Source organism: Homalodisca vitripennis, chromosome X, assembly GCF_021130785.1.
Source record: "Homalodisca vitripennis isolate AUS2020 chromosome X, UT_GWSS_2.1, whole genome shotgun sequence".
NCBI classification, from domain to species: domain Eukaryota; kingdom Metazoa; phylum Arthropoda; class Insecta; order Hemiptera; family Cicadellidae; genus Homalodisca; species Homalodisca vitripennis.
Window position 1 is genome coordinate 70,506,689 of NC_060215.1, and position 12,392 is coordinate 70,519,080.

Here is a 12,392-nt window from a genome sequence, read left to right on the forward strand (position 1 = left end):
TTCTGTGCACTCTGTGTGTACTTCCCTAGTTTTAGGATTTATTAAACAAAAAATATGATAGCTCTTAAAAAGATTGTGATGGATATTTTTTTAACTGGAAGACAATTTTGATTACAGTTAAAACCATTTAGAACCTATTCTAGAAGTAAAAATCAGACTCTCCTTAAACATGAGTTCGAAATTGCCTCTTTTTGGAGCTCATATTGATATCACAGAAATCGTTACATTGCTCAATATGTAGTTTCTAAAAATCTGAATTGTTGGAACTTTTATTCCAATTCCATACGCACTGTTGTATTAGATTTCTAATCAGTAGCATATCTTGAGGTATCCTTCAATAAATGCATTAAATGGATGTAGGATTTAATAAGTTATTCATTCAGTATAATATGAATCAAATATAAAAGTTTTAACAGGACAATTTAGGCCAACATTTTTATTTCTCGTGTCATAACTATAATCAATGAGTAATTATTATTAATTAGTAACATTTAAATGTGATATCTCACATGAACACGTTATAAAAACATATTTTTCTAAAACTATTAATTGTAATAGTTTTCGAAAAATGGTACAATAATTGTATAGTAATGTTTAACAGTGAAGGTCTTTATATTATTTAAATTCTTTTCCAAAAGTCATATTTGTATTCAGAAAGAGCTTAAAGTTTTATATCTCAATCGGGTTCTTTTTTGTTTTCTGTATTAAAACAAAATATTCATGTATTTTATTTCTGATTCCTAGTGTAAATATAATTCTTTCTACGATCAAAAGCACTAAAAGCATATGAGGGCACCAAAAGAAACAAATATGATAAGTAATATAATATATTTCATTTGATATCTCACTGCATTTGGTCAATAATTCACATATTTTTATATTTACAAAATAATTATATAGGCTAAAATAAGGTTGCTATAAACCCAAAATAATGAATGTTTAATTTGTGGTATTTTTCTTATCTTAGTCTATTGTTGTGAGATATTGTCATGCATGTTGTGAAATATACTATACTGAGTAAAGGTATGTATTTCTCATTCAACTTCAACTCCTTGAAGTCACGTGTGTACATTTCAGAAGACTCTAAAAAAGAATGGTTTATATATATATATATATATATATATATATATATATATATATATATATATATATATATATAAACCATTCTTTTTTAGAGTCTTCTGAAATGTACACACGTGACTTCAAGGAGTTTCTACATATTACTAGTATAGAATGTTTAAAATACGAGTATACGGATGCCAACCTTCTTTTTTATAGAATTTCTGTTTAAAAAAAAGAAAATCTTCCATTGTATCCACCAAGAAAAAATTAAGGTAATTTGATCTCTATAAGATGGCTGTAAATTTGTTTTAAATATGAATTTTAGAATCTTGTATTAAGCTGCTACTCTCTAACTGTTAAACATCTGACACATATATGGAAACATACATTGTTTTACGTCAAAGAGTGAATATGTCAGGCAGTGATTACGTTTAGATGTAGCTTTATTAAAACTGATAACAGAATCTAGGCTCTTCAAATCACATCAGCTTCCGCTTCAACTTCCAATTAAGTAATAAGTAGTATGCAATATCACCACTGGGAAAGGCACAATCTATTAGGTAACAAGCCGTACCAGCCAGAAATTAAAAATTAGATTTTCTATAAACGGTAATTTATTCTGTAGATGAATATACAAAGCAACCAAAATACGTTAACTGGTCACTACATGTTTGATCAGTGTTAAATCCAATTGTTGTAAGTTTAAATACAATTTTAAACGAGTCCCTCAATAAAGTTATGCCACACATATAAGAGGTGCAGTACCTTTATCTGTATCGGAGCGTCAAAAAGTGCAAAAGGAGACTTTGTGATGATGTAAACATCGGCAATTTCCTCAAAAGCGATCAGGTAAAACTACCAAGGGTGGAATCAACACTTTTCTCCACCCAGCTTACTTTATTCTCATGCCGATATACATCGAACTTAGAAAGTCCCCTGTGTTTGTATTGCATGTGGAACTGAACTAATTGTACGAGTTTTCTTATCCCGGAGTCCATCCTGAACAAATTCAGGAATGTGAGCTATTTCGCCGTGCATTTTTGAATTTCAGATATATTGTAATAACTGGCAGTACCTGAGAGCAACCCAGGGAATTAACCGTAATCACGTATCTTCAGCACATTCGCCGTATCAGGCGTTATTCCTTCTAGTCTCAGATAATAATTTACAAAGGATAATCTATTCTAACCGATTTGTGCTATAAACATGTAAATACATAAATAAAAAACCCGCCAAGGATCATCTTCCTAAAATGATAAATAAGACGAATACACGCTGCTGTGGTGGTCAGGAAAATGAGAAAATAGTGCTGACATACCCTACATTAAATCAAACAAAATGTTACTGTTTAGAGAAATGGATAAAATGTTATTAACTATCAAGTTTGTGTCCTCAATGGCTGCGATTAACCGTGTGTAAGTGTAGTGGATCGCTAGTGAAGTGGCGTGGAGCTGTGGTTGGGTGCCCCATCATCAAACCCAGGTACAAAGCGCCAGTAGCCCAGTAATTAAATGTAAAACACACCTTATTTCATAATTAATTAGTAAAATATATTGCAGGTATTAGATAGACCAATTTATACTTAGCAGTTAGACATTATGACACATTTTTCTTACTGTAAAGGTAATATAATGTACTATAGTAGATGCTATCAGCAATTTTTAAACAAACATTTTTGAAAATAAAATTAACAAGATTTTATGGTTGCAACTACTGGCACCATTTTTGAAATGCGTTTCATGACTGGATAAAATCTTATAGCCTCTATAAGATTAAAGAAGTCATGGTGGGCGTGTAGCTTGGCCTTCCTACTTAGCTTAAGTACTGCGGTGCATTAGTTATCTCATTTAGTATTCCTTTAACACACATGTCGTTTTCTAATACTGTGACACGTCAATGTATTTATTCTACAATTTTTATTATAATAATTCAAAATAGTTCAATGAAATAATTCTAAAAATAATGATTGGCCATTAAATTTAATGTTCATGGCCTATCAAATTATGACCGGTCAAATTATTTAGATAAATTTTAGTTTTGAAATAATGTAGAACAACTGTGTATTTTTTAATAATTTAGTGATATATGATTGCCAAATAATGCCATATTTGTGATTTATATTATTCTTTTGGTTCTGAGAAAAAAATTATAATCTTTGTTGAAAATTACTCTTAGTTGTTTCTTGTCACCACCTATTCCTGAGCGTAACATCTATACTCAGGGTCTACGGAAAACACGTACTGTCTCATCATAAACTTCGTTTAACTGTCCAGAGTAACCTAATCTTACAGACATTAAGCACCCCTGAAGCCTGAACTATCAAGTTTTGCAGACTCTTTTATCCTTCGTAACCCTCATTTGCTTGATACTTACAAAGTATTATGAAATTATTGCAAATTATCCAACCTTCTATAACTAATTCCAGGCGTATCCTGCTATCGAGCAATCTTTGAATTAAAAACCAACCGCCATGAGAGTACGTAGGGTTTGGTAACGTAGGCGTGGCCTAGGAGTCTGCGAAAGGATGCGGGGATTGTAGAGAACGATCAATCTACTGAGAATTCTTCAAAGAGAGCTGATCTTAAAACGGTTCTGCCCCGACGTGACAGTCCAAGCGGGGCAGTGTGATATTATTCAAGAGTGAAAATGTTGACATTAATCAAAATTATGTGAGCTCAATTAGTTTTCTTAAATTACTCTGTAAGCAAAATGTTTACAGATGTTACATCCTAAAAATATTATGTATTCTTTTTTTGAGTCTGTATATACCTATTCGTTTTCTGTGTGGCGAGGCTCTACCTCATCACCTTCCCTCAAGTCACCACTGAGCGAAACCTTCAGTACTCACAAACTACAGACAAACACGTAATATCTCATATTAAATTTGGTAGAACTTTCCAGAGACACCTAATCTTCTGATCATACACTTCCCACACACATTAAAGTACCTACACACTACCACAAATGCTAGACGCAACCTCTCTCTCTCTTTCGATGCTGTGTGTCATTAAATGGTATCATAGCGTATGAAATTAATTTTTGTTTTCGTATATATTGAAAAATAATATAAAATACGACAAATCCATGAAAAAACAAAAACAAAAGCACACATATGACATTATAAAATGATAGACAGGTGTTTTAATATATTCCTATACATTTACATGTGAGCTTTATTATTTCATAAGGACGTTGAATTGAACCGATTGTCTTTATTTGATACGAAGATTAGATATTTCACATTGGCTGGATTAAATAAGAATTGTAAAAACAAGCTAATACAGATCGGGATCAAAGTCGATGAGTCAAAAGGGGATCAGGTTGCCTCACAGCCTATAAGTGCAAATTAAAATTGCATGCAATAGTTGTAAAGCATTCCTTCAGCGTACAGACTTATTTTAATCTCAATCTTTGTGAGTTATGTATTCAAATCTTGTGTGCAACCATTACAATTCTTATCAGTACTGTCGACTTTGTACTATACCGACTCTCCATCTTATTCTGTTTGATATAATCCTCGTTTGAGGCCCATGGAGGATGAATATAATAATAATATAAATGGGCTCGGCTTCTCATTTTTGCAAAAGAAAAGAAAGTGCGTGTATGAGAGCACTGACGTCGTTAAGGGTTTGTAACAATAATACCACAGCCCTTCGAACAGAGTTTAATAACTCAAGAAACAGATAATCTGAGAGACATGTGTACCGCTTGCAAGTCAACTCTGCAGACTGGTACTTGTCCACGTGTGATGGAAAAACTCTCGTAGTTATAATAGGCTTTTATGACTTTCAAAAAGTGTTTTATATTTGCGTTAACTAATTACATTACTCTACTTTAATTGTATTATATTATAAACCAATTGGTTATCTTTTGTATGAAATCATATATTTATTTTTACATTTATTGCATTTATTTGTACATAAATACAAATACCATCTGATCTTGCAAGCAATAGTTCTAAGGAGCTGTTTAATTTTATTTTAAAGATGTATTTTTTATCTAAATGTATTTCTGTGATCGTGGATAAGATCTATTTAAATTTAGTTGTTAAGAAAACGAATAGTTTCATTTCAAAAGTTCAAAGCTCATGAAGAAAACTAAGGTTATTGGTTAAGTGGTAAAAATTCTACGAGGTAAAATATTCATAAATACAATGAAATCACATAGCCTGGTTTTTACTCAATGAATGTTAACGATATAACACAACAAATAAATTTGAATTTAGAAAAATGCAAAACAACATTTAACTATTTTATTTTGGGTATTTAATAAGTATGCGTGAGGGTGTGAAGTGTAATTTATTGTCGTCATATCTCACCAACGCGCTGATCTCTCACATACATAAAAAGCACACACAACTATGGGTAAGGGTGAATCTAAGAGCTCTTTAGTGCACAACCACTACGTGGTTCAACGTTGCTTCCCCTGTGCTGTTTAGTAATGGTCTTTGACCATAATAGTTTTTGTTGCTTATCAACTTTCCAAGCCTAAGTTTGCTTTTCAGCATGTACTGTAATCTGCATGATCAATGCATTATTTAATACAAAATATAAAAACTCTGGATGCCGGGCAACAAGAGTTTTAGCCTTATCCTCATATAGTGGAACGCGCGCTTGCTTGTAGGGACACTTAAAACTTCGCTACAAATGAACAAAATAAAAGAACAAAAAGAACCAAGGAAAATTAATATAGTGGGATTAATAAAATTAAGAAGGGAGTTTTAAAAGTCACAGACTAAAAGCTGCAAAGAGTGATTATAATTGTTTTCATGAACCTTCTGCATAGCACGAGAAATGACCCGGGGCTATCCACAAATAATTATGTTCTTTACTTAGCGTAGAATGTAACAGTTAATTGCTTTTCATGCATCAACAGTATGCAGTATCGTAAATATTTCTGATACTGAATTAATGTTTTAATTTATTTTAAAATAAGAAAATAATACTAAACAATCGATATAGGCAATCTCCCATTTTTTCACTAAAACTTGACTGTAAAATATGCTGCTGAATTGCTCCTGGCCGCAAAACCTACAGAGGACCAACCTTGTATGACTGTTAATCGCCAATGGCACAGTGTATCGGGTACAGAGGTTATAGTGTAACCGAATAAAGCAATGTTGAGCGTGGCTGCTGTTTGTATAGGTGACCGCTGAGCTATCCTGTCCTTCAGCCAAGCAGTCCGTCTTGTTGGCCGTTGCCGGTGGTGAAGTCGTTGGTCTCCAGATTAAGTGTTAGAGGGGGCTAACTTCGCATGATAACATACGACATCCTTTTCCTTTAACGTTTTGTATGGTGTATTAATTGTGTTCGAGGTACAGTATAGCAGCCTTAAATGAATTATCGTCGAAATGCTTATACTAGATTCCAATATTTTTTGCGATCCATCACCAATACACGTGTTTTCAGAATTAGGAGATATTCCTAAAAATCTACCAATTTAAATTATAATTTTTGTTGAATAAACATTATTTTTTGTAGTATATGGTTAACGAAAGTATTAATTGTTTTTAATTTAATAAAATTTAGTGGACGGCCTGAAGGTTTTGACCTTTGATTACGAGTAAAACGAATGAATTTATATGGTCGGTGCCGTATTTTTTTAAAACTATAAATTTAAATATTTACAAACACATTTTGTGCTCTAGATTGTTTCATTATTTATACAAGTTACTATAAAAATTTATTTTGAGCATATACTTTTGCTTTAAATAGTATTTTTTTATTTTATATGTGAATTTTACCCTAAATAGATATAGAGAAACATCTATTAAAGATACCAGTATATATGAAGGGTCGTAGGGCCCCTAAAACAATTGTAAAACGTGGAGGGAAGAGTGGAGCGGCTGGTGCAAAGCAGGGCGGAATTTTTCGGCTAGTTTAGTTATAAAATGATACGTGCTCCGAATATGTTTTGTATATACTCGTATAAAAGTGAAAATTCTGTGTTTTACGAATAGTTATTTATATTTTTATCAACAGTTTTATTCAAGACGTTTTTTTTTATATTAAACTTTTACAACACGTTTGGTTTCGTTTTTGTATTGTAGTTTTAATTTGATTTAAAAGTGCAGTTCATTAATGAATCATCAGTAAAAAAATAGACAGCGATGATTAAAAAACTATTTAAGTATAAGCATATAATAAAGAATAAAATACAATGAATGTTTATAATTTTTTTTCTATTAGTTTTTTAACAATGTATTAGCTAAGAGTAGCATGACTTATGAGCATATCGGCGTCATAATTAAACACCTGGGTTCCTATTGCAAAAGAAATTAAGATTTTCGTGGAATAATAAAAATAGTAGAGGAGTAACCTCTTTACGAGATGCTACAAGCGAACGATATCATGGATTGGTTCCTTACTTACACACTGCTATTGTTTTAAAAATACTAAAAAAACTTACAAGTTGTCGGCAAAATATATTAATAACAATCACTTGAATGTCCAAATTAATCTGTTGTATACGAAAGAATTACAGTATAAAATGGCCCGTACGGACTTTAAAAAGTTTACGGAAGGATTATTTTATTTTACATGTAGACGTTCGGATAGTTTTTTCTGATATTGCAAGTGATCAAAGTATTAAACAAACATTGAAGAAAGGAATGAGTGTTGAAGGAGGAACTTTTAACGTGGTGCCACTGAAAGCGCAGTATATAAATGAATCATGAGAGTTATTTATAGCCAGATAACTTTGAAGCTATAGAATATTATGTTATATACCTTCAATAAAAGTAACACACTGGTTATACAGATGCAGGAATGGAAAGGGATAATACCGATGTAAAATATCGGTGGACTTCTTCAAAAAATACATCTCTTTTCCTAATACAGATGCTGATATGTGCATAGCTATGGGAATTACTGTGGAAAAAGAAATATATTGTTACGATGCTTTTGAAGCAGGATTGAAAATCACGAAGAAAACAGAGGGACAAAATCTATGCGAATTGAAATTTATAAGGAAACGTAAAGTAAATCCTCAAATGGCGAAATAAATTTTAATAATAATTAAAATTCATGGCGATGTTATTTCTGGTGATCCATAGCTACTGTTTCAATGAATTTGTGTTTAGAAAACACAACCGACGAAGTACTGAAAAATTATATGCTTTATGAACTGGCACAATATCCGCTGTATTTGAATATGGCTACCTGCAAAAGGCAAAAACCCGATTGTTTACCAACTTTTTTCCGGAAATTTCTATTAATAAAATAATACAAAAAAAGTTAATTAAAATGTTCATTACGTTATTGATGGAGGCATGTCAGTAAATCGTTATAAATGACAAATAAATGCAATGTTTACAATGATATGTGAACATTAGGTAAGATATTTAAAGAATAGTATGTACTGTTTAGATCATTGGGAGGTCACTCTTTCTAATATATAATAGTAACACTTATGTGGTATTTGAGGAGTATAAAAAAGGCGGTATTAAATCTGCCGAAAGGAACCGTCGCACATTAATAAAAAGATATAACATCAATACAAGACTATCGCATATAATTTCTATAAAATTGCCTTGTTATTCCAAAGAAATTGCACGAAAACAGTTCAGCTATATGGGTCCTAGGATCATAGACAGATTCATATCAAATATGGGTAATGATCTAATTTTTGAAACCAAACCAAAATTTAAAATGAAAGTAAAGGGGTATGTTGTAAACAGTGAAGAAAATTATAGTTTTTATCGAAAGTCTTTATTTATTTATATATTATAATTTATTTTATTTTTACACATCTACTGTTGTATATTTATTGTTAGATATTTATTGCTATATGTTTATTGTTATCGTATTTACTGTTTATTATATATTGTTTGTTATTTGTTATCTTTTATACATTTATATATTTATGCTTGTTGATATTTTTGAAATTTATAATACTCTATTGCTGTTTTGATAATTATTTGTTTGTTAAATCTATTTAAATATTTATGCTTATCGATATTTTGAATATTGTTTGTTGATCTTACTGTTTTTAGGTTGTTCATGGAGATAGAAAATGTTCTGGCCAAAAATTGAAAATTGATATTTGATATTTAATATTTTATTATTTATATATTTATTTATTTGTTAAAACTTAATATATTTATGCTTGTTAATTTTTTACCTCGTTTTTGTGACATGGTTCTTGTTAAAATCTAGATTGTATAAGTAGTAAATTAAGTATATGTTATGGGCTGATAGTAAGAGTATAGTATTTGTGCACCATGGTGGAAGAAAACATAAAAAAGGGGAAAAAATTGAGTTGCCAACTGCATGTATATTTTGTTTAATGTATTGCATTATATTGTAATAATAAGTCACACTTGCTTCCAAGCACCTGACTCTGTAAATTTATGTAAATTTTTGAAATAAAGGTTTTTGTAAACTCTGTAAACATTGAATTTATTTTTGTGCTGATGTTGAATTAGATAAAAACATGACTTTAGAAATCGCTCAAATAACTTTGTCAAATAATTAAAATAAAAGTTGCTTAATTAATTCTGGTCAGAATTAACTTAGCTGACAACAATATTTTTACGTGCCAAGAAGAAAGCGATGCTGACAAATTAATTGTTGATACAGCTATTATATTTTAATATAAAAACTTATTATAGTTTCAAAAGATATCGATATCCTGGTGTTATTGACGACTTTGGTGGAGGTGCATTATGAAATATACCCTCTAATACCATCTCGAGGCAAAGTTCAATAGAAAATATTTTCATTGAAAAGCTTTGAAAAATCGATAAAAAACATATTCTTTAAACATGCTTTCACTGGTTGTGATACTACTTCTGCGTAATAAAAGAAATGTTAGGTTTGCCAGAAAGTTTGAGAAATGATTTACACGACAAAGTATCCTAGAAGTATTTGAAAATATCATTGAAGACTCCAATAAGATATTTCAAATGGGTGTAGCATATACTTTGAGTTTATATGCAGCTTCAACAAAAACTCCCAAACTGTATGTTTCTTTCCTTCTTAGTGTTATTTTGTCATCATTAACTCCTATATTAGATGTAGCATTTGAACTCGTAAACAACGTGTACCTGCAAATAAAGATGTAGTTATGAAATGTCGTAGTTATTGGAAATTGAGGATTCAAGTATTCCAATAACATTTACATCCCAATAACCTGCTCTGGATAATCTATTGCAAATGTTATTTTGTAATTTTAAAAAGGGATGTGCATCTCTGTGTAGATGCCAGAAAAGTGGCTTAATTGTTATGTATCATGTTTACAATGCAGCAAAAATAGTAGCTACAATAATTCACCTATTATAAAAATAAATGAAGTCGAAGAAAGTATTTGATGTGTATACAAGTTGAAAATGTTTATATAAACAAATTGTTTTATTCATAATCTTCTTCCTTTATTCTCCTTAATTCTCATCGAGAAATTTAATTGTACATTGCAGCTGCAGCTCCGCTCTCCTTACTACCTGTTCAAGATATCTACTGCACTTGCTTGATACACACATATATACTAAGTTATAATTACCTTTCATTAGTTTTAATTATAATTGTCTTTAGTTCGTCTATATCTGTTAATGTCAAATTTCACACATATATAAAAAATGCTATTAAAAATATAACTAGGCCTTATAGTCAAAAATTAATAATTAATAATAATTTGCTAAAATAATGAAAAACATCGAAAGCACAAAACCTTTTTTGGTAAACATTGCAATTTATAGTTCAAAAACAAAATCCCACGTCTACCGTATAAATTCATTCACTGTATCTGTAATCCGAGGTTTTCACATTTTAAACGGTCCGCTAAATATAGCAAATGAAAAGTGCTAAGTTGTAAATTATAATAAATACATTTTTGTACGGCTTATATAATTAAATTATAAAATTGTAATATTTTTCAAATTTAATAACTTATAAATTGATAAAATATCCTTGTTCATGCATGTGTATGACTATTTTATCTAATGTAATACATTTTTTTAACATAAGGTCTATCTTAACATTTTCAACAATATTACTAACTAAATAGTGTTTGTATAAGACAAATATATATATATATATAAAACAATTCCATCTAAAGTTTAACTTTATATCTCGTTTAAGATGGTACATAATATAAGGACCGAAACGTGTGGTTGATATAAATTGCAGTTACTTAAAAATAAACTGTGTGTAATAATTATCGAGTTTTAGATATAATATATTTATTCTGCTTCTAAAACAATAATAACATAAATAATGAAATTTTCATAATTTAGTATTATGAAAACAATAACAAGGTAACGAAGAACATCAGAACTTTGTAATCAAATGTTACCTAAACAAGAAACTGACATCATCATTATATGAAAATTCAAATTTATAACTAACACTAATTAACTGTGATATTAAAATTAAATATAACAAACAATCTAATTGCAAGGATGAAAAATTACAAAACAAACAAAGAAATACAAAACAATTACACAATTCACAATAACTTCATTTTACCGCTCATAGCAATAGCAATAGCTCTGCAGCTTTATATTCTATTATTCTGCTAGAAATTTAAAGATGGGTTGAAGTTAAAAACCAAACTGGAGGAGGCAGGTTAAGTATGCAAAGAAACTCAATTTTAATTTAATGTGTCTAATAGTGTACCAAACAAGGAAAGCCAGCTTATTCTATTGTAAAGATCGTATTGGTAATTCAACTTTTACTACCAAGTTAATCCTATTTTAAGTATGTAGTCAGCTCAAGTACGTAGAAGAGATATTATTCTCACCTTTCTCTCCAAAACTACAGTGTCAGCACGCTTGTACGCTCATTCTTTAAAAAATCTAAATTTTTGTTTCTTATTTTTATTTTAAAACCTAAATCTCCCTCATAAATCGTGCTTTTGGGCGTAAGACACGAACTAATGTTTCAAAACTAATGTTGTCAATTTAATAAGGTTTTCCGAAACTTCTGTTGTAAGTGACTGATGCTGTATAAACCTTCTTTCCCTCGACTGAAATACAATTTCTGACAGTTCTAGGATCAGTGAGTTATACATTTTGTTACAGTTGTGAATTCTATAATAGTAGTGTAGCTCATCTACATATTTCTACAAAACATTTTCTTTACCCTAAGTATGCTTTTAATGACAGTCTAGCCACTCTCGAAATAATTTATTATTACAAATACTTTACGATTTTCTTAACTAATAATAAACCGTAAAACTAATCAACTCTCCTCCCTTCCCATTAAACCTTGTTCTTCTTAAGTTTGTTATTACTTAAGTACAATTAACAGTATCTTTTGAGTACTAAAATTATTTTGATGAATTTAATCTGCTATTGATATATTTTGGGATTAATTTATTTGCTTGAATTAATT

General features: G+C 30.2%; 1 protein-coding gene across 1 annotated transcript in view; it reads right to left on the reverse strand.

The window, feature by feature from the left end:
• Positions 1–12,392, reverse strand: part of LOC124369165 — a 131,593-nt gene that overhangs the window by 81,854 nt on the left and 37,347 nt on the right. The gene's annotated exons all lie outside the window — the stretch shown is intronic.